Genomic DNA, 21,304 nt, shown 5'->3' with positions numbered 1-21,304 from the left:
GGTATAAAAATGTAATAAATAAATAAATAAAATAAAATTCTGGCTGGTTCTGAGTGAAACCCAGAATGGATTCACCACTTCACCGAAAACAGAGCCACCAGCCTCCGCTGATCACATCCAAACAATGTAAATAAATTTCCTCGTGTCTTTTTTTTTTTATCCAAGCAATGCTTCTCAAGGATGCATTCATGTAGACACACATTCCTACATCCCCCACTTCTTAGGAAAATCCCTCCTTCACCACCAACTCTTTGTAGAAGAAGTTATATATGTGTAGGAAGGAAAGGAAAGGAACCTCTCGTGCAAGCACGGAGTCATTGCTGACTCTTGGAGGGACGCCAGCTTTCGCTGATATTTTCTTGGCAGGCCTTATAGCGGGGTGGTTTGCCGTTGCCTTCCCCGGCCGTGATTCCCTTTCCCCCAGCTAGCTGGGTATTCATTTTACCGACCTCGGGAGGATGGAAGGCTGAGTCAACCCAAGCCGGCTGCCTGAAATCAGCTTCCACTGGGATCGAACTTAGGCCATGGGGAGAGTTTCAGCTGCAGAAACTGCTGCTTTACCGCTCAGCGCCACATGAGGCTCTATATATGTGTAAAGCCCACTGAAATTCATACAAGGTGTTCTCCAGGAGGATAAAGCAAGCACAGGGAGGCAAACTGACCATGTGAACTGGCTGATATTTTAAAGCAAAGCAGGCAAATAGGCCCAAATAAAATATGCCATGCCAGAATCAATTTCATAACATCTACCAAGCAAGATAGCAATGGTACAAAAGACAGCAAAACAAACAAGCTTAAGGTCATGAAAGAATGGCCAAGTTCATATGTAATACTAAACCACAGTTTAGTGCTATACCAATGAGCCTGCATGAGTCTTACACTCACACGTTTCCCGCTCCCTCCTCATCCTCTGGTGTGACTGGAGGGTGAAGTTGAGAACCGTGTTAACTATGATTTAGGGAAACAAGCCAGAATCATAAACCATGGTTTGAAGTTGGCTTCTTTCCTGAAATCATACTTAACACTAACCGGTTTGTCCAGGTTCCGATATAACTAGTGACCGTAGCTGGTTCAAAACTAAAACAAAGCTTCCAATCTTCTTGAAGCCGTGTCAGAGAAGGAAAGGAGACAGGGGTGCACACAATCTAAGGAACAGGCACAAAATGCTAACTCACAGTTTAGCATTACATGCCAACCAGTCCAATGTGTTCGAGGGGAACACTCTTTCCCAGTACAAATTATTATGAAATCCATGAGAATTAGATAAAGCAAAATCCATTGGATTAAGTCTCCCATTGTCCCTTTTGATTTGGAACTGAAGGAGTCACACCAGTTCTAGTGTGGTCTTTGCTTCACCTGAACCTCACATCATGATGTCTTCTTCTCTTCAGCAACCAGCTCATCTCCAGGTCTTGTACCATGGATCTCTCAGATTGGAATGCTTGCTCCTTTCTCAGTTCTAAGCTCTGCTCTCTTCACCAGCTCTGGTGTTCAGGTGCTCTTTTAGCCAACAACCAACCGTCCTCAACTGACTGACCTTTTACTCTCTCCAACCCAGAACCTCTGACCAATCATATTCTTACCCTCTGTTAGGACCCTGAACTATTGGTCTTCTTTTAGTGAAGAGTCAGTGGTTCTCTATGGAACTTCTAATCAACATTCAAATTTGTTGACCAATTGACCAATCTAAATTATATTACTTTTGTGGTCCTTATACACAAAGGTATTGTCTCCCACTAGTTATTTTGAAACTGCTAGCTTAAAGCCTCCCTCCCCTAGCAATCATAACGATGGCCACCATAATTGTCTTATGCCCAATAAAACAGCAAAGCTAGGTTTCTTTCCTACATGGCTACACTATAACCTCACTCCAAAATTATTCATGAAAGATGCACATTACAAAACAGATAACAATACAGCATTTCTGCACAGTTCCCATCCAGAAGCATCGGTAAAAATGTCATGTGTGAAGATGCCTTTCAATTTCTCTTGGAATTTCACCTCATTTTTGGTTCAAAGTTCATTCCATAAAGCTCTTTTGATAAAGGTTTGGTAGGAAATGCAGGAGACATATTTCATGGGACAATACCTCAGTCACAGAATACGTTAGCATGATCTGAGACACGGATTCATTCCAATGTATTGTATGTTAATAGGTCTTATGTAGAAGACAGGGCTGGGATAATACTTATAGTGTTGACTTCAAGCTTTGGCTGGTATAGGCGGACAATACTGGGCCATATGAAGTACTTATCTGACAGCATAGTGTAAACCTTTTTATGGTCATGAAGAGTTTATCTCAGAAAAGGAACTTTTCTGCACTTGAATAAATACAGATAAAGCACATACAGCTTCATAATGACCCAGATACTTCACAATTCTCTTTATAGCTATCTTTCTGCTAACAATACTGTTGAGAGTGATGTTTCATCAGCTAGTAGGCCTATTATAGTATTATTAAAGTTCTAGCAATATTTCAGTGTCATAACTCTGCTTGCTTCTGAAGAGAGACTTAACATGTGTAACTTTTGACAAGACTAAAAAAGGTATCACATTCCTATGACATATTTATGATACAGAACAGATCCATTAAATCAAGGATGTTTTGTTTCATTTCAATTCCAAGAACCATATTGCCAATTTAAAACTGTCCAATGGCCTTACCCCAAAACACAGATCTGCACATTTTCACATAGAAATGTATATATCACTCTTTTAAAATGTTGTGCCCAACTCTGTTGGCAAAGCCTGGGTGGATCTATGCCAAAATAAGTCAAGAACCAAATCAATGGGTGCCAATGGCAGCTGCCAGATGGAAAACTCCGGTTCCTATAATGAATACCAATAACACCAATGCTATTAATAATATCGCTACTAATCAGCATCGATACTAACAATACTAACATCAACAACAACCAAAATTTTAACTCATCCTTCCTTCAAGGAGCTCAATATAGCATAAACTCCCACTCTTATCCTCACAACAACTCTGTGAAGGAAGTTAGGCTGAGATAGTGTGGGACTGGCCCATAAATCTCCTACTGAGCTCCATAGCTAAGTGAGGATCTGAACTCTCCCAGTCCCACACACTGAGGCCACAGCTAGACCTAAGGTTTATCCTGGGATCATCCAGGGTTCGCCCCTGCCTGAGCACTGGATCCCCTGTGTGTCACCTAGATGAACAGGTTTGACCCCTGGATGATCCAGGGATAAACCTTAGGTCTAGAAATGGCCTGAGTCTACAGTAATTCAATGGACCCATTCAGAAGACACCTTAAACCATGGCTTTAACCATGGTGGTTAAGCCAGAAAGCCGGGCTGTGTTCAGAAGGCACCTTAAACCATGGCTTTAACCATGGTGACTAAGGTAAAAAGCCTTATTCTCTGTGGTTAAAGCCATGGTTTAAGGTATCTTCTGAACACAGCCCGGCTTTCTGGCTTAACCACCATGGTTAAAGCCATGGTTTAAAGTGTCTTCTGAATGGGGGCAATGACATTTAGGTCTCATACAGATGCTCTCTCCTACCTCCTTGTCCACCCTCATGTATGAATTTCTTTTCCTTTTATTATTGGGTTCAGCCACAGTGTAGCATCACATCTGCATCAGGCCTAAACATGGTAAATTTTAAGCAGATTCCTAGATACCCAGAAATGCAAACTCACTTCAAATCCTGCTTTCAAATTCCAGTTGCGAAGGCAATCCTGCATTATCCATAAGTACTGCTGCTGCAGACATAATGCCTCTCCTCTCCTAACCATAGCTGGGGGATCAGGAACAATACATGCGTACATTGCAATTATATCACACTGGCCCCCAATGTAAAAGTTGTGATTCGTTCAGATTCTGATTATCCAGTAATCTATTTTTCCCCAACAGGCTTTTTTTTAATAAAAAATACATTTTGTTTTTGGCAATGCTGGCCCAAGACTGCCTGAAATGGAACCCATATGTTGTCCCCCACCCCACATGCATACATATTAGGACCAAGAGATTAATACGTGTTGTTGCACCGTTCAGACATGAATCCCTGCCTGTATTAAATATGGTGTCGCTTGAAGCAGGTTGCTTCACCCTGCTTCAGGACTGGCCCTTATTTTTTTTAGTACTGAACAAGATACATATCTCATTACAGTGTTACTATCAGCATCTCAGAGAAGAGACATTTCAGCAAAGGGGAAATAGTTCTTGACTTCTTATGACTGCCGTCATCTCTCTCCCCATTTTTCTCTCTCTTCCCCACTTTTATTTCCTCTGCTGCCTCCCCCTCCTTGTCCCCAACCCCCACGCAGCAGCTTTTTAAATAGCTTCTGTTGGTTTATTTTATTTATTTACTTACAATATTTATATACCATTCCATATCTAAAATAGATTCCGGAGCAGTGAACATAGGAATAAAACAGTAGAGGAGTGAAAAGCAGCGTATTAAAATGGTTCAATTAAAATCAGAATACCAATAAAACAGTGGCTGGGCAGTTGAGGAATGCTTCCTAGAAAAGAGCTTTTTTCAGCAGGCGCTAGAAGCAGAATGGTGTTGGCCCCTGCCTGACCTCCAAGGGCAGGGAATTCCAAAGAGAAGGGGCCACCACACTGAAGGCTCTTCTTCTGGTGGACACCAATCAAGCCATAGATCCAAGTGGAACCACCAGAAGCAGGCCTTCTAATGACCTCAGTGACAGGGCAGGTTGGTAAGGGAGAAAGCGCTCTCTCAGGAGTCCAGGTCACTAAATAATAATAATAATAATAATAATAATAATGATAATAATAATAATACATTTATTTATTACCCGCCTCTCCCTCTGGATCGAGGCGGGGAACTACATTAAATACAATATAATACATAAAACTAGTTAAAATAGCATATAAAACCAATACAATATTAAAATAACAATCGCAACATCTTAAAATTCTTAGGTTTAAAATTCACCTGGCTAGGCCTGACAGAAGAGAGTAGTCTTTACGTCTGTCTTAAACTCAGAAAGAGTGTTAAGGTGATGAATCTCCTCCGGCAGGCCATTCCACAGTCTGGGGGTGGCAGAATGCACCCCCAAAACCTAAAAGCCTAATAGTGGTGTGGGGGCAATTTTTAAGGGGGTTACAATGCACAGGATGCACTGTAACCCCTTCTCTCACCAGCAGCAACACACATGCCTAATATCCTCCCACAAAGTAATTAGGCTTTTTTTTAAAAAAAGAACTCCATCAGACGAGTGTTTTATTGAACGCTCACTGCTGGGCACTCACAGATTTTCCCAGGTCCCTCTCAAGACGTCGTCTGCCTCCTGTGCACCTCCCACCCTTTCTGGCCTTCCTCACACCTCAGACAGTCGGATACATTTTTAAACACGGAAGTTGCCGCTATTTCCTGCTGTGTGCAGGAGAAGCAGCGCAATTAGAATGGCCGACTGAATGGGCCTCGTGCATGTTGCTTACTTCCTCTTTCAAAAGTGGAAGTAATGAGCAACGAAAACAGGAGCAGAGAAGTGACGGTAGAGAAGCGTGATTTCCCCCGTCTGATGGAGCTCCCCATTCCAGATATAAAGGGAACATGCCTATGTTTCAGCACCATTAATCCAGGACCTCCCTTGGGCTTGGTTAGATAAACTCATGGATGTCACCACTTCCTTCTTCACATATTTCAGGAGCTTCACCAAGCTCTCTGGGCTAACTTAGTGAGTGCCCAGTTCCCCCTGGCCTTAACAACCAGCTTTGGGGAGCTTTGATGATAACAAAGTGAACTCTGCAAATGTACAGGACTTTGATGATAACAAAGTAAAATTTGAAGCAACAATTAAAAGCACGGCAAGAATCACAGGCCAGTTTTTCCATATTAACAAGAGCAAAAAGAAAACCAAAAAGGCTTTCAGTGCGGCCTTAGCTAAATTGTGGTTTCAAATCTGTAGTTCCCGACACTAGCGGTATGAGTTCTCTGTGGACACTCCTATATCACTGTCCCTAATGCAATGCCAGAAAAGATAGAATGAGCAAGCCCCTGAGTACCACTCTGCCTTACTACTTAGTTCCATCACAGAGCTCAGAAGGAAATGTCAATGCAAGCCTATGGAGACCATGATACTGCTGTATATCAAAATGAAACCTAATCATTGCACATCCTTGCAGATTCATCAATATAAGAACTTTTAAGAACAGGAAAAAGGCCAACCAGTCTCATATATCAGCCACACTTAGCATAAAGTTTCCTGTAGTTTCATCATTTCCCTGGCAATATTCACCAATTTCAATTTCACCGATACGGACAGAGCTTTTTCGATTGAGGCTTGCCCAAACAGCTGCTTTCTGCACTTCTCTTGGCCATTGTAGAGAATAAGTGATGGTTGTGATGATGTGCACATGTGCAAAAGAGTCCCAGAGAAAAACAGGCACCTGGACAGCCATGTTGTCATAAACCATCACTGGCTGACAAACTCCACAGGTGTAAGACAGTAAAAGTCAGAAATACTGACACAGATAGAGAAAATCGTATCTGCCGTAACAAATCCAACAAGAATGATGCCTCTGTAGTGATGCTCCAGGACCTAGTGCTATGAAAACCAGGAGGCTTCCTGAACTTTGGATATTACATCCTGTGGGGGAAGGAAAGTGTGTATGACTTGTGCTTCACTTTTTCACGTTTCTTCTGTAAATTCCACAGCAGTGGTGACATGCACAATGATGGAGATCACTCGATTCCTAATTTTATATGCAAGACACAATTTGGATATGACCGAAGTTAAAGAACAGGAAGTGGTAGTCACTTGCACTTCCTGTTACACATGTGCTGCAATGTCTCTACGACACTCTCTGCCCCTAGTTGAACTTCCACCAATGAGTGTCGTGTTTCTCAGAAAACTGCTTTCGATGGGAGGCAAATGACGAGGCTTGCTAAGCAATCCACAAAACTTTTATTAAGCAACAAACATCTCTTCTACCTGAAGGGAGCCTAATCTCTTGGAAAAAGATATGCAAAACTATAGGCAAAACTATGCAAACTCAGCAAGACAATTGTTCACTCAGGAAAGAATAGGAAGCCCCTTCCCAAATGACCGTAACTTCAGAGAGCCTGGTGCGGAGGCAGGTTCTCGGGCAATCTTAGTCGGACTGACCTTCTCACGCCTTCCTTCCCTTCTGTGCGTTTTAGCTTCCGGCGGACCCTAGCATCAGCTAGCTTGTCAGGATGCTCTCCCCCAGAAGAAAGCTCACTACCCATTGAGTGTGTAGAATTTGGCCTTGAGGAGATAACCTCTGGAGAAGGCTGACTCCCAGCTGGCTGGCTGGTGTCAGGCGCCTCCTCCTCTATTTCTGAATCTGATTCTGATTAATTATCTGAAACACCTTCTCCCAAAACAGCGGCAGTAGGGTTAGACATGACAATGAGTCCCATCTCATGAATAGATCCTGACTTCACAACTTCATTCAAGACTTGTCTTTTTAACCACTCCCCTTCCTGAAAACTAGAGCAGAAACTTGCCCTCGTATGCCCTTTGACTAGGGATGTATGAGAAATGTGTTTCAATTCATTTTTGATCAGGATTGACCCAATTTGCACATTCCGGGCTGAACACAAACACGGACGCAATCTGTCGTCAAAGTCTGTACATTTCCAAGCTTACAATGTGATTCACGGACCAAAAACAAATGTTTTGACAGCATTCATTCCTTTAAAACCATGCAAACAAAAGAGCTTAAATCAATGCAAGAAGAATGTGTGCATTTGAAAGAAGCACACAATTGATATGCACCTTTGGAAAAGCGCACACAAAAAATACGCACAGACTTTCATGCAAAATAAAGAAATAAAGAAATAAAGCTCACAAACTGATATGGATTCGAGTCAGAACAAACTTTGAGATGGAATTTGGAGAACTTCCACAAACTTGGGTTTTGTTGATTTGCACATCCCAGCCCTTGACTGGCACCAGATCTGCACCAAGCAGGATGTAACACTTTGAAAGCTGTTTGAAAACGGTATATAGAGTGTGTCCTGGGCCCCAGCAATTGTCAATACTGTTAAAAACCATTATAAAAATTGGATTATTGCAATGCGCTCTATGTGGGCTGCCCTTAAGGTGCTCCGGAAGCTGGAGCTAGTGCAGAACGCTGCAGCTCGGCTGTTGTCTAGAGCTGCCCCTTTCCAGCATGTAACTCCTTAGCTGAGGGAACTTCACTAGCTGCCTATTCACTACCCGGCCAGGTTTAAGGTTCTTGTACTTGTGTACAAATCCCTAAACATCTTGGGACCAGGACACCTGAGAGAGCGCCTTGTCCCCTATCAACCTGCCTGGTTGCTGAAGTCATCCGAGGGTGGTTCCACATAAATCCATCCTCCGATTGGAGTCCACCAGGGGAAGAGCCTTCAGCGTGGTAGCCCCCCTCTTATGGAATTCCCTGCCTCTGTAGGTCAGGCAGGCGCCAAATTTGTATTCCTTTCGGCGCCTCCTAAAAATGTCATTATTCCAGGAAGCCTTTCCATAATGACCAGCCATGTACATTTAGCTTCTTTTAAAATCTATTTTAAAGTGTTTATTCTGTTTTTATTTTATTTTATCTTGTACACTACTCCGAAATTTTGAATGGGGAGTGGTATATAAATAAATTTTGAATGGGGAGTGGTATATAAATAAATAATAAAATAAATAAAGCAGTAGTGTAGATCCTGCCTAGCTGCCTACTATCACTCAAGCAACTGCTTTCACTTTCTTCCTCCAGCTATCCTACACTGCTTCACTCAGCATTTTACCAATGGCCAGTCTGGACTGTGTCCTTGACAGTTTTAAAGGAAGCTTGCATAAATCAGGAACTTGATAAAACCAGAAGAACTCATAATTCTGGAAGCCTGCTGAAACGAGGAGACAGGGTAATGGTCTGGGTGCACAATAGCATGGTTGTGTGATTTCTCACCATATACCTCACCCAATATGTGCCCATATTATACTGGATCACCACAAAGGAATCTGAGCTCTGATCACTCTTAACATGATGAAGGACCAACACTCATGAAAAATTGGAAGCAATGGGCATAATTGTTTCATACTCATGTACAAACTTAACTGACGTCCCAGCATGCCTTCAGTGTCATAGGTTTAAATTGGCATCTTAAGTTTGACTTGTTTGCATGTACCATTTCAACTTCCTCCTATTGGGCCTCATCACATATGCTTGTCTTTGGATGAACATGTACATCAATCACTTGCTTGGTATAAAAAGCCACCCTAGAGCATCCCACGCATGAGGCTCACAATTGATCTGCACATTTACATGCTTTTAAAGAGGTACATCATTGTAAATTGCATTAAATGTGCAGCTTCAAAGTAGCAGATGCAAAGCCATAACTTGTAGTCATGTTGCATTTCTTCTGGGCCGCCACGGTGCTGTTTCTTACATGAGGCCAGAAATGCCACTTTGAAATTTGGAATAACTATGGAAGTTTGCATATTTTCCAAACATTGTATTTGCAAAGTTTAAATATGTCTTTCTTTCTTTCTTTTTTAAGGAACTGGGGATTTAGGTCTGCAACAAGCTCCAGCAGGCCATGCAAATGCCTGAAGGGATGCACAAACTTTGGATGGGTTGTACTCTATCCATTTCAGGATTAAACAATAATACCCTAATTTCTATCTGCTTACTTTAGTGCCGATAGTTCTTTCATCTGTACTAAAAAGGCATTGCGAAGACCAGGATAGAAGTAATAGTCTGAGTAAGTAGCAAAACTAGTGCTGTGCCGAACATTTCTCCCACAATTTTTTTCCTGGCCATTCTCATTCAATTTGATAGAAAAGAAATTGCTTTGAAAAAGAAATTCAAAGTTGATGGAACTTTTGAAGAAGAAATGGGTTCAGTTCAGGTTACTTTTTCTCACCTTATTTAAGAGGTGGCCAAAGAGCGTGTACAAGTATCCTGACTTTCATTGTACAATCATCTCTCCAGCAACCTACAGCAGCCTCTGCTTCCCACACTTCAATGAAAGCCTAAGGGAAGACATCATGAGATAATTCCTCCCACAGTGCAGGCAGCCAGGGAAGCTGCAGAGCAATGGTGAGAATTATAATAGAAAGAAAATACACACATACCTTAAAGTGATTAGGTAAGCTCAAAAACACAACAAAAATAAATTATAAAACACCCCGAAAACAAGAAAAGAACAATGAAAACCTCTTTCATGGGGGAAGAAAATGTTAAGGAAATCAGAAGACAAATTTTGGCACAGCACTAACTCTACCACATACCTGAATCTGAACGCAACACTGCCCCCACACACCTGCATGGTGGGGGAGGCAAAAATGGGAGCGAATGTGCCGACGCAGGTGATGCTGGTGTCTCTTGCATTGGCAACACACAAGTGAAAAAAACTTTAAGAGAAAAAAGGAAGACTGTGCTACAACCTCTGCCAATGGTGAGCCCAACCAGTGAGAAACTGTTGAGAATGTCTCTTCCCTCTGGAGAAATTTGGTAAAATTGTCCAGTCCCATCCCCACCCCAGGTTCTCTACCCATATATAGGGTGATACTCTTGAGACTGATTTATAGTAACCAAATATACCAACAGTAATATAGATGATATAATGATAAATATAAACTGGTGTTGAAATGATTCTCCTGTGCTCCAGTCCAGTTCTGCAATACACTCTCCTGACACCATTTTTTTTTTTTTTTTTTTGCTTACTTTACAGTGTCCAAGACTTAACAAGAACTTGGAACTGCTGAAAGACCCAATGTGCCTGAAGAGGTAAAATACAGTATATTCAATACAGATACGCTGTTCTGGAATATCATGGTCTTGACAACAACAACAAAAACCATAACAAATGGTTATGTCACGTTATGCAAATTTATGCAAAATGTTGTCGTCGTCCCCTCATAACTACACACATTTTGAACTTTATCTGTTTGAAACAACCACAATAAAGAGAATGTGTAAGCCATGGGGATTTCAATACTAAAGAAAATGTTGCATTTAGGTACAAAAACAATTCATCTGAAGATTAAAAACAGCATGCTCTTTTTCTAAGAGTCACCACAGTACAAGCACGCATTTGAATTCTTTGTACTGAAGCAGAGAAAATTCTGCACCAAGCAATCCCAAATTCTACACCCAAATGCCTCAACTCAGATGTCTGCGCTGAGAATAAGTTGAGCATATGCAAACTTGAATACTCGGCATACATGCTCTTAACCTGAATGCCCTCTTCGGGAGTGGGCAGCCTTTTTCAGGTGGAAGGCTATGCTGGTACCTGAGGAATTGTTCAGGTGGTACACTGTGGATGGGGTCAGTGGGGCCACGCAGATACACACAACTTTATGTGAATATGTACAGAAATGATACCCTTTATGTACATATCCAAACCCTTACACACACTAAAAGACACTGACAGCCTTCACACACAAACATAAACTTCCTTCACCCCATCTTCGTGCAGGAGCACACATAACCTCTCACCACATCTCTCTCTCACACACACACACTCACACACACACATACAGAGAGAGAGAGAGAGAGGCTTGAACATCCCACTCCCAAGCCACACAAGGAAGGGAGAATCCTGGCCCTCGGTGCCGTATGATGCTCTAGTGCTCTCGCCATGGTTGGCCCTTTGAGCATGGCTGCTACAGCAGTGTCTAGCAAGGGCTCTATCAGCTGTGATCAGCGGGCTGACCATAGAGAGTGTGACTAGAGTGCCATCCTCCCCATTACAACTGTCCGCCAAACAACTGCTTAGCAAGCTAAGGGAAGCGTGATTTCCAAGGAAAGGCGGATGCGTCCTCCCATCACAACTGCATTCCTCTCATTCTGCCAATCAACTGGGGGGTAGGTGGATAGCACACAGGCTTGGGGGGCGAGGGGGGGACCTGGAGGATGCAGCTTGGGCAGCCACGCAGCCCTCACTGAATGCTTCTAATGGCTTCATGCAACCCACAGACTGCCCACACGTGCTTTATTCCAAAATCAATACTTGATGTTTGGTAGACTTTTTAAAGTTTACATTTTTAAAATATTTGGCAGAATGAGAGGTGCAGGCAAGTAGTGGCCACAAGGCCATGACAGAGGGAAGTGGCTGGTTGCCACAAAAGAAGGACACACAGGTTTGCAGGATGCAGAACCTCTGCCGCTTTTGCAGCCATTGCTTGCAAGCTTCCAAACACATATTTGAATTGATGAGGGATAGGATCTTGCTTTGTAATGGAAGTTTGCCTTTAGAATTTGGTGTCTGTTATTTTATTTATTTTAATCATGGCTGCCCTACCTTCCCTACAGCACAAGGTGACTTGCAATGGTTCTACGATTCTACCAGAAAATCCCTGACCATATTCCCCAAGTTGCCAATCAATCTGCAATAAAGTTGGGGTGAAGTTCATAGTGTGCTGAGCAGTGAAGAGCTGAACAAATAGAATAGCACTGAAATTAATTTCACCACACAGCCAGCTGTACTAAAGACCTACATCAGGGATCATGTCAAAAACCAAGGTACATCTCAAGGATGCAAAATATAGTAAATGCCTTTGACAATGTCACAGGAGGTGCAACTATGCCAAAAATTAAGCTCTTTTAAGGCCTGTCCATTTTAGTGAGAAAGCTAAGGATGTGCTTAGTTCACTCCCACTGAAATAAACAGTATTTTAAAGCGGTTAACTTCAGCTGGTACATGCCTTCAGTAGATACCTTTACTGGATCATTTTCTGTTGTTATGAACTTTGCAGCTCATTGAGTTCATTCAACCAATGATGCCCTCCATGAAACTCAAGGGCTCATGTTATCTACACCAATATTGGACCACCATCACCACCACTCCCAGAAAGTCTGTTTGCCTATTTTCTTTCCCATTTTCTGGAGCTAACACGACAGCAACATCCCAATCTAAATACAAAATATAAATCAAAACACCATTAGCTGATGAAGCCTAGCGCCTGAAGAACCATGCAATGAGTACGAGTACCCATGGGAGCTTTCAACGGATGCTCCTCAAACAGAAGCCCCACCATACCCTGAGGTAGTTCTGAAACTGAATGGAATCTCCATAGCAATTTGTGATATGGCTTTATGAATCTGCTGTTCAAAGGGGGTAAAATCCCAAGTCCCACTATGAATGCTTTTAGCCCCTGGGTGCACCTAAAGTGGTTCTTTGGATCTCAGCCATAATGCTTAAATAGAGGGCATACATGAATGAACTTAGGTGCAGCAACTTTAACAACAGCTGCGCTATTTCTAGTGGACAAAATCTGGGAGTCATAATTTCCAAGAATGGGTTCCTCCGGTGGTTCTGGTGACATGCCGTATTTTCCCACTTTTTCGCTTTCCTACTTTCACAATACTAGTGGGGTGCTCTGCTTTTCAAAAGTGGCCTTTGATCTTGGACACGTTCAATTTTCAGACATACCAATTCAAATATTTCTGTAAACTGGTTGGTCTTAAACTATTTTGGTGCTGAGAGGTGGTGCTGGAACATCAAAACTTACTTGGACAGCTTGATTTTCCCCCATTGGCTACGCCTGTAGCTGTGAACTAAGAAGAGATGACTTCGTAAACCATATTTTCTTTGTATAGCTACATGGCTGTAGCTATACAGCGAAAGTTACAGAACAGCAACCATGCTAATGTTAAGCATTATTCATGTTTGGCCCTGCAGACATGATAGCCTTTTACATCGTGAAATTCTAGCACAATGGGTGACGGTGTGTATTTTACAATGTTAACCCTCTTTCATAAAAAGGGGGGGGATTTTTTTTCTCCTTTTGGTTGCAAGCCTCTATTAAGATGACTATGAAAGCTGCTATGCACAGTGAAATACAAGGGGTCAGATTTGAAAACCGCTGGGGCTGCTTCAGCCTCACTTTCTTGATTTGTGTTTCAACCATAGTAATATTATGACAAAACCGTTTGTCTTTTATATGGTCCAGTCTGACTTAACAAACCCAACACTTTAAAAATAATAATCAGCTAACGCAAATGCATTTAGACTACAATCTACCTGGGAGTAAACTCTACTGAACACAGTGGAACTTACTTCTGAGTAAATATGCATAGTATTGCACTTGACAAGCCTTGGGGTTGGGACAAAGGTAAATACTTAGCCTTCCCCAATTCAATTTGTTGTGGTGCATCTGGTTATTCACAAGCCAAAGAACTCTGTAAAATTGTGTATGTGAAATTCTACCTGGGTTTGAATTACCAGAATCATCAGGTTGCAAATTCTCTATTAAGAGTTCTCTGCTTAGTCAATGAACTAGAATACTAAAGAAATGATAGAATGTTTTCTCACCTGAACTAAAGGATGCATTATCTGCTTTAACGCTGACCACTAGGGAAAATGAAAAAGATACTTCAAACTCTGCGGTTAACTCTACCATTTTATTTTTTTTATCATTCCAGCAATGTCCTGCCACATTAGTTTTTGCACCGAGACATGAGGAAATAGACAGATGACATCAATTCGTTCTACGATGATCACCAAACATCCATCAGATCATAAACAGTCTCGAGACCAAGGTCTGATTCTCAGTAGGGCATTTTGTTCTTTAGAAGTTCCATTTTTCGTTTCCCTGTCCAGAATCGCTCAATCCTGATGTTGCAACTAGCTCTTTTACAAAACTAGAGAGCTCGCAACTTTCATTCCCCTCTTTCCCTTAAAGTTATGCACTTTTACATAAATGCTTCCTTGCAGAACAAACCAGCTTTTTTCTTCTTTGGAAAGTTCATATACCTAAAGGAATTTTGTAAGAACAAACTTGGCATTCTAGGGTGTTTAAAAAAAAAAAAAGCTACCAGAAAGCTATGTAATATTTTTCTATTTTCCTCTGTCTTGATACCAAATTTCTTAAACAAGATCTAAAAGCGAGAACTTTAAGGCTGAAGCTGGAAGGTGTAAATGGAGACTTTTTATAAAATATAGTTCAAAACAAAATCTGTTTTTAGTCTTATACTACAGACTAAATATCCATTCAGAAACAAGAAAGACTGTATGAAACAGGTATTTCTAAGTCTTAGCAAATAATATGAAATCAGAGATTGTTAAAGAAAGAAAGAATGAAAGAGGAATGCTCATTCATACTGGATAAATATTCTGAGCTTTTTCTTTTTATAAAGTTCATATAAATTCAACTCAGTGCTGTTCTATTAGAAGCACTCCAAGGACACCTGTGTGCAATCCACAGCACATTTGAAGCAAAAGACAACATTCAGGGAAGGTTGGTGGGAACTGGGTGGAGAGGGGGAAGTGATTATCTTACGCTTCTCTTGAGGAAAACTTGCGCTTGTTTAAGAAAAAGTACACCCTATATTAATGCACTGTTGGATTTTATAGGTTTGTTCAGATGCAAACGCTCCTGGTCACCTTAGGCTCCCATGGTACGTAAACAAGCAAATGTGTCAGCTTTCTTTCTTGAAGATCTGGCAATTTCTGATCTCAACATCGCTGTGAGCTAAAGCAGTGCTACTGATGCTGCAACTTCTCCATTTCTCATTATCCACCATCCTTTAAGGAATGGGTTATTTTAAAGCATCTAATAGGCATCCCTATACAACAGCATTTCAGTAGATCTCTAGTGAAGACAACTCTTAGTTCTTGCTGAGTACTGGAGATCTCAAGTGAATTGAAGAGAACTCAAGCATCCTGAAAAACAAGTCCTTTTCCATTTAAGTAGTGGATATGTCATTACAAATTTATTTAAAGCACTCCCTACAAATGTACTCTATGAATCTTTTGTGTTTACTAACTCTTTGGCAAAATTTTGCCTTTGGGAGGAAATAATTTGGGGGCCACTAACATAATTTTTGGAAAGTTTGCAAAAGGCAAACATAATGCCACCACCTGAGCAGTAAATAAAAAGAATACTTACATTACTGAAACACAGTTTGAAACAATGAGTGTTTATCATTACAAATCTGAAGTTACGCCCGAAAAAGAAACATGTCTCTGTAAACATTCCGTGTGGCGGAAGAAATGACAACAGAAATCGGAATTTAAATTACAACAGATTTTCTTTGGAACGTTTAAGATGTTACGGACTAACTAACTTTAAAGAGATATGTCAAGTGGCAGCAGATAACGCATTTCTAATTAACGTGAGGCATTTCACTTATGAATGTTGCATTTCAGGGGGCACGCTATCACAGAAGATGCATTGTAAAGCGATTGAAGAACACAAAGATCAAAAAGAGGGGGGGAATATTTAGGAGGTGTGTTTTTTTCTAAAAAATAATCAAGCCCCATGTTATCCATCTAAGGAAATTAGGGCCCAACTGGTACCCTGGATACCCATAAAACAACTTGTAGCTAACAGATGCTCAAAAGGGACTGCAAACCCTATCTTTGTTTGTTTAACCGAAGTGGTATTTAGGAATAGGTATTTTAAAAAAATAAAAGCCATGAGAAGACCCAGTAATCTGCCAACAAGACTGGTGCTGCATCTGTAAGTCTTAAAGCTGGAGAGCTCTCCCCTCATAAGGGAAAGAAGAAGTTAATTCATAGGGCACATAAGGCTTGCAATTGTCAAAGAGCAGGCATGTCAATGCTATCATTATCAGGCAGATCAGCCAAGCGTTTAATGGTAAAATCTGGAGACATTCACTCTCCACTATCAGAATGACATCATAACTAAAACAGCCTTCAGCATGGAGGGACACGCAACAGCACAACACTTGCCCACTTTATCACTTTTGATCCCCTGTATCAAATGCATCACACAGTCCTCCTCCCTTTCAGAAGAGACGATAATGCTTTTAAACACCCTCATTCTAAAACATTATACTGATGGATTTAAAAACAACAACAAGCCTTTCCCCCCCTCCCCAAAATATTACTAGTAAACAGCCCCGTTTGGAGAAATGGACAGAATTTAAAACCAATCACTTTGTTAGGAATAGCTGTCAGCTATTCACAAACATGCATCGAAATTTCAGACATTTCTCATTACTCCAGTGATCTTCACTCTTGACTACTGTAAGAGGGTGAGGTGAAAGAATACAATTAGAAATCAGCCCTCCATATTTTTGATTAAGTGCTATACTGCTCAGATGCTTCTCTGACTTTATACATAAAAACGTACAGATGACCACATAACTTTACAGACACACAGACCTTTGAGGTCCTTCTGTACTATTCAAAGATGACAAGGATTCAAAGCAATATGTCTCAGCCTCTACAATAACTGTTCATAACACCAACATCCAAAAATTACAATTAGATATTTTATTCCTTACACACAAACACACGCCAATTCTCCAATAGTATTGCCACACAGTGATTGTACAGAAAATCTCACCTTGCATTGGGAGCATAGGGGGGAAGGGGGTAAAAAAAAAAGTTAGAAAAGCAAAACAAAAATCCTAAAAAAAAAACGAGGCTAGCTTTAAAAAAAAGTCAGCTACTGAGAAGCAACCAGAGAGACCCTATCATGAATTGCAGATCCATTCCAAAGCCCTTTGCATTTTATTTGCACAACCTATTGATGCACTTTAGCAGGTCACTTACTTTTCAGTTATGTTTGAACCCTGAGTAATCAAGGAGATCGAAGCAGCTGGATTTGAGGAACTTCTAGAGATTTTGGTTTGGTTTGCAAATAAGTTTCTTTCATGGGAGGAAAAAAAATCCAACTTATGCAAATCTGCTCCCAGATAGTGAATATGCAATGATATGGTGATAATGTAAATACTTCTATCCAACACCCTGGACAGGACAGATTTATGAAGCAACGTCACCAGTGCGCTTTGGGTCCTCGTTGAAGCATCTTGAAGTTAATTAACGCTGCAAATGTCCACACCACCACCTCTATCCCGCCCGCCCCTTCCTTCCACCTTCTCATTCAGGTTTAGTATTTCAACATCAAACCAGCCAGGAGGAGAAGAGATGGGGAGATGCCCCCCCCTTCCTTTTTTGTACACTTAAAGAGCCTTCTTCCAAAGTCAGAAACAATGAACAAAGCTGTGAGTGATCGAAAAGAGCAGAGGGGGGGAAATATGTTCCATGGAAATAATCAAATCCGGTGGAAACGGGTAAAAATATAGCTGCTAATATTAAACTAGGAAAGACAACATTCTTCTGCGAGCTGGAAATGTGCAAAGGCGTTCAGCCGCCCCCTCCCCTTCCTTCGGAAGGGGTTTAAAAGGGAGAAAGAAAAAGAAAGGAAGAGCTAAATGCAGCCAGCCAGCCTTATTTTCAGCCCTGAATAAGCCCAAACAAGGCTCCTAAACTTAATTATGACACTTAAAATAAGCTCCCCCCCCTCCCTGCGCGCACACGCAGACACGCACATTACAGGCGAGCACTCGCGCTAGCAGCCCAGGCAAAATCTGCTCAGCAAAGACGGCCCCTGTTGGAAATGTTTTAAACTGCACAGAAAGGGAGAGGGCAAAGTGGGGGGGGGGGTTTACAGAAAGAGCTTTAAAAGTAGATCCCATGTTAGACGGCCCTGCAAGAGAGACCACATGCCTGCTCCTCGAGCGTCCCTTTTTTTTCTTTCTCTCCCTGTCCCAGCTTCCCAAACTCGGCTCCTTCTCTCCTTCCGCAGCCTCTTTTCTTTATCTCTCGCCTCCTGGCCTCGTTCTTCGGCCGCGCATTTTGGAAGCAGGCAAAACTCCGCGTGGCAAAGGGTCCCTCTTTTCTCGCCTCCCCCCCCCTCCTCGCCCTCCCCGGACCACCACCACCCCCAATCGGCTTTCATGTCCTGCTAAAGTGAAAATGAAGGGCTCTGACAACTCACGTCTGCGCCTAGACACTATTATAGACATAACAATATCCGCTCCACCATCACCCTCGCACAAGAGCACCCACTGCACCTAAGAGGCTCGCTTTCAGCTCGTCCCTCTGGTTTTTTGCTTTTGTTTTGCAAATTTGTAGGGCAAATTTCTATTTCCCTCCCCCTTCCCATCACCACCCCCACCACCCCAGACATCTGGAATCCCCACTACCTAACCCATTATTAAACATAAAACTGGCATGATGGTATTCCGTCCTCTCAAAGCCACCGCATGCAGATCTAATTCATTAATTTAGACCCTCTGATAACCCAGAAGGTTTTGTTTTGCTTTTAACAAAACATCCGAGAGGTTTTTAACACTCTCTCTTTCTCTCTCTCTCTCTCTCTCTCTCACACACACACACACACACACACACTGAAAACACTTCCTTTTAAAAACTTTCTCAACCCCCCTCGCCACTTGCTTCTGATATCTCTCTCTATATTATTAAATATTGGCAAGACTGCAACAGATGGGCGCGCGAAGAACTGGAATCCCCCCCCTACTTTCGCGACAAAACATCCCCTCTCTTATTATCGTTTTTTCCCCCCTAAATAACTTTTTCTGTTTGCTGCTGAAAACACGGGCTGCTTTTTTAAAAAAGGAGGGGGGACGAGGGCCACTGTTTTCATTTCATCAAACTAAAATTCTGGGTGGGGTGGGGAGCGGAGGGAGAGAGGAGATCGATGCAACTTCGTCCACCTCCAGAAAAGAGGCTGGTGCTTCGGTCACACAACCACGTTCTCTGCCCTCCCCAGTATAAAACTCTCCCACCTACCCTGCAAAAGGATAAAATAAAATAAATCGTGGTGCCTTCCAGAGAATCCACTCGCAGGCTTCTTCAGCCTTCCCTCCCTCCCCCCCCCCCTCCATGTAAGTTTCCTTTTTAACCTGTTACTTGAGGTCATGTCTCCAAAATACCCTGGATTTCTGCCTGGCAGGTGCTTGCTCCCTAGTTCTGGTGGGGGGCAATCCCAGGCATGCGCCTTCCCCCTCCCCCTTCTAATTTTGCTTTTTTAAAAAAAAAAGCTTGGTGAACTGCTCTGAAAGGCAAGTGCCAAGCTTCCCCCCACCCCACCCCACCCCACCCCTTTCCCTTCCCAGTGGCACCCAGACCCAGACACGCCGCCGGCTTGAATGCCACAACGTTACCTCCAAAGCATTAAGCCCGGTCGCGCCTATATAATAATAATAATAATAATAATAATAATAATAATAATAATAATAATAATAATAATAATAATAATAATAATAATAGGTCGATTAGGCAGAGCACAAAATGGCAGGGCTCCCTTTAAAAAGGCGAGAGACCCGGAGGAGAAGTTTTTATCCACGCTAGGCGATAATAAAGGCGAACCTCGGGGTCGCGAGGCATTCGGGAGGTGTCCAAATCAAAAGGGAAGGAGAAGAAAGTAGGGCTGGTTTGTTTTTGCCACTTGATCATTTACGGCACGGCTGGCCACGGGAGAAACCGGGGGGGGGGGAGGAGCCCGCCTCACACTTTTCTCGCGTGGGCGAGCGGGGGGGGGGCGGTGAGAAAAGTCACTTTGGCAAAACTTTAGATGCCACCAATTTCTTTATAAAAACACACACACACCCCAAAAAAGTTTCTGCCCAACTTGAGAGCACTGCTCGAAACAGGAGCCTTATCTGCCTTCTGCTAAATCCTCCATCGGCGTTTATTAAAAGCTGGATAAAGTCTTTCCTTTCTTCTTGCCACCTCCTCTACCCCAACCCCCTCCCCTCACTCCGAAAGTAACGGATTTAAAAAGACCCAAGCCAAAGCGCCGGCTCTCTCGCTCGCTCGCTCGCTCTCGGTCTCTCTCTCTCTCTCTCTCTCCTCCAGGCTAAGTTCTATAGCGCCATGCAATGGCTCCTTTCGCTCCTTTCATTCTTTTTTCCCTTGACAGCCTTTGCTTGCAAACGTCACTGCTATGGATATTTAATTATACTGTATTTTTTAATCACGCAGGCCCCGTTGCGATGATGCAAAAAAAAAAGAGGGGGGGAGGAAAAAAATTACTCCAAACTGACTTTAGCAACGTCGTGGGGGGGGGACGCCCCTGGTTTAAACACAGACACGCACACACACGAACTCCGATCTCCCCTCTTATCTATCTCTCCTTTTTTTTTTTCCTCCCCCTTCCTCCAAAAAGAATAAATAAATAAATAAGGATCGGCGTCCCTTTTGTCTTTCCTTACCTTCCCAATTTGTTTTAAAGCAAAGCGGAGGAGAAACTCCTGCACGTAAACCAAGCGTTGTAAAAGATTGTGTTCAATGAATAATGAAGCATATCCCCACATGATTGACTTGATCATTTGTTCGGGCTGAGAAGAGGTGGAGGGGGGGGAGAGAGAGAGAGAGAGGGAGAGAGAGAGAGAGGCTTTGGGGAAAAAGTGGCCAAGGGGAACTCTTCCAATCGGCCACTCTGGCCGGCTCTCCTAAATCTTGGCGAGCCATCCCAAGGGCGGCGGGGGGGTTATTTTCATGTGCGGCTTTTTTTTTTTTCCTGCAGGAGACCCCCCCACTTCCCCGTTTCCTTGATAGCGATCAGGCAACATCGCAAGACATTCCCGGCT

General features: G+C 42.4%; 1 protein-coding gene across 1 annotated transcript in view; it reads right to left on the bottom strand.

Moving 5' to 3' along the window:
- ZNF536 (zinc finger protein 536) overlaps positions 1–21,035 on the bottom strand; it is a 328,037-nt gene extending 307,002 nt beyond the window's left edge. Inside the window, exon 1 of the mRNA XM_063141427.1 lies at positions 20,927–21,035. The gene's annotated coding sequence lies outside the window, so the exon portion shown is untranslated. The remainder of the gene's footprint in view (positions 1–20,926) is intronic.
- Positions 21,036–21,304: the final 269 nt, after the last annotated feature.

The sequence above is a fragment of the Elgaria multicarinata genome, chromosome 14 (genome assembly GCF_023053635.1).
Source record: "Elgaria multicarinata webbii isolate HBS135686 ecotype San Diego chromosome 14, rElgMul1.1.pri, whole genome shotgun sequence".
Taxonomy (NCBI): Eukaryota; Metazoa; Chordata; class Lepidosauria; order Squamata; family Anguidae; genus Elgaria; species Elgaria multicarinata.
Note: the sequence above shows the minus strand (reverse complement) of the source record. Positions and strands in the feature narration are given on the sequence as shown.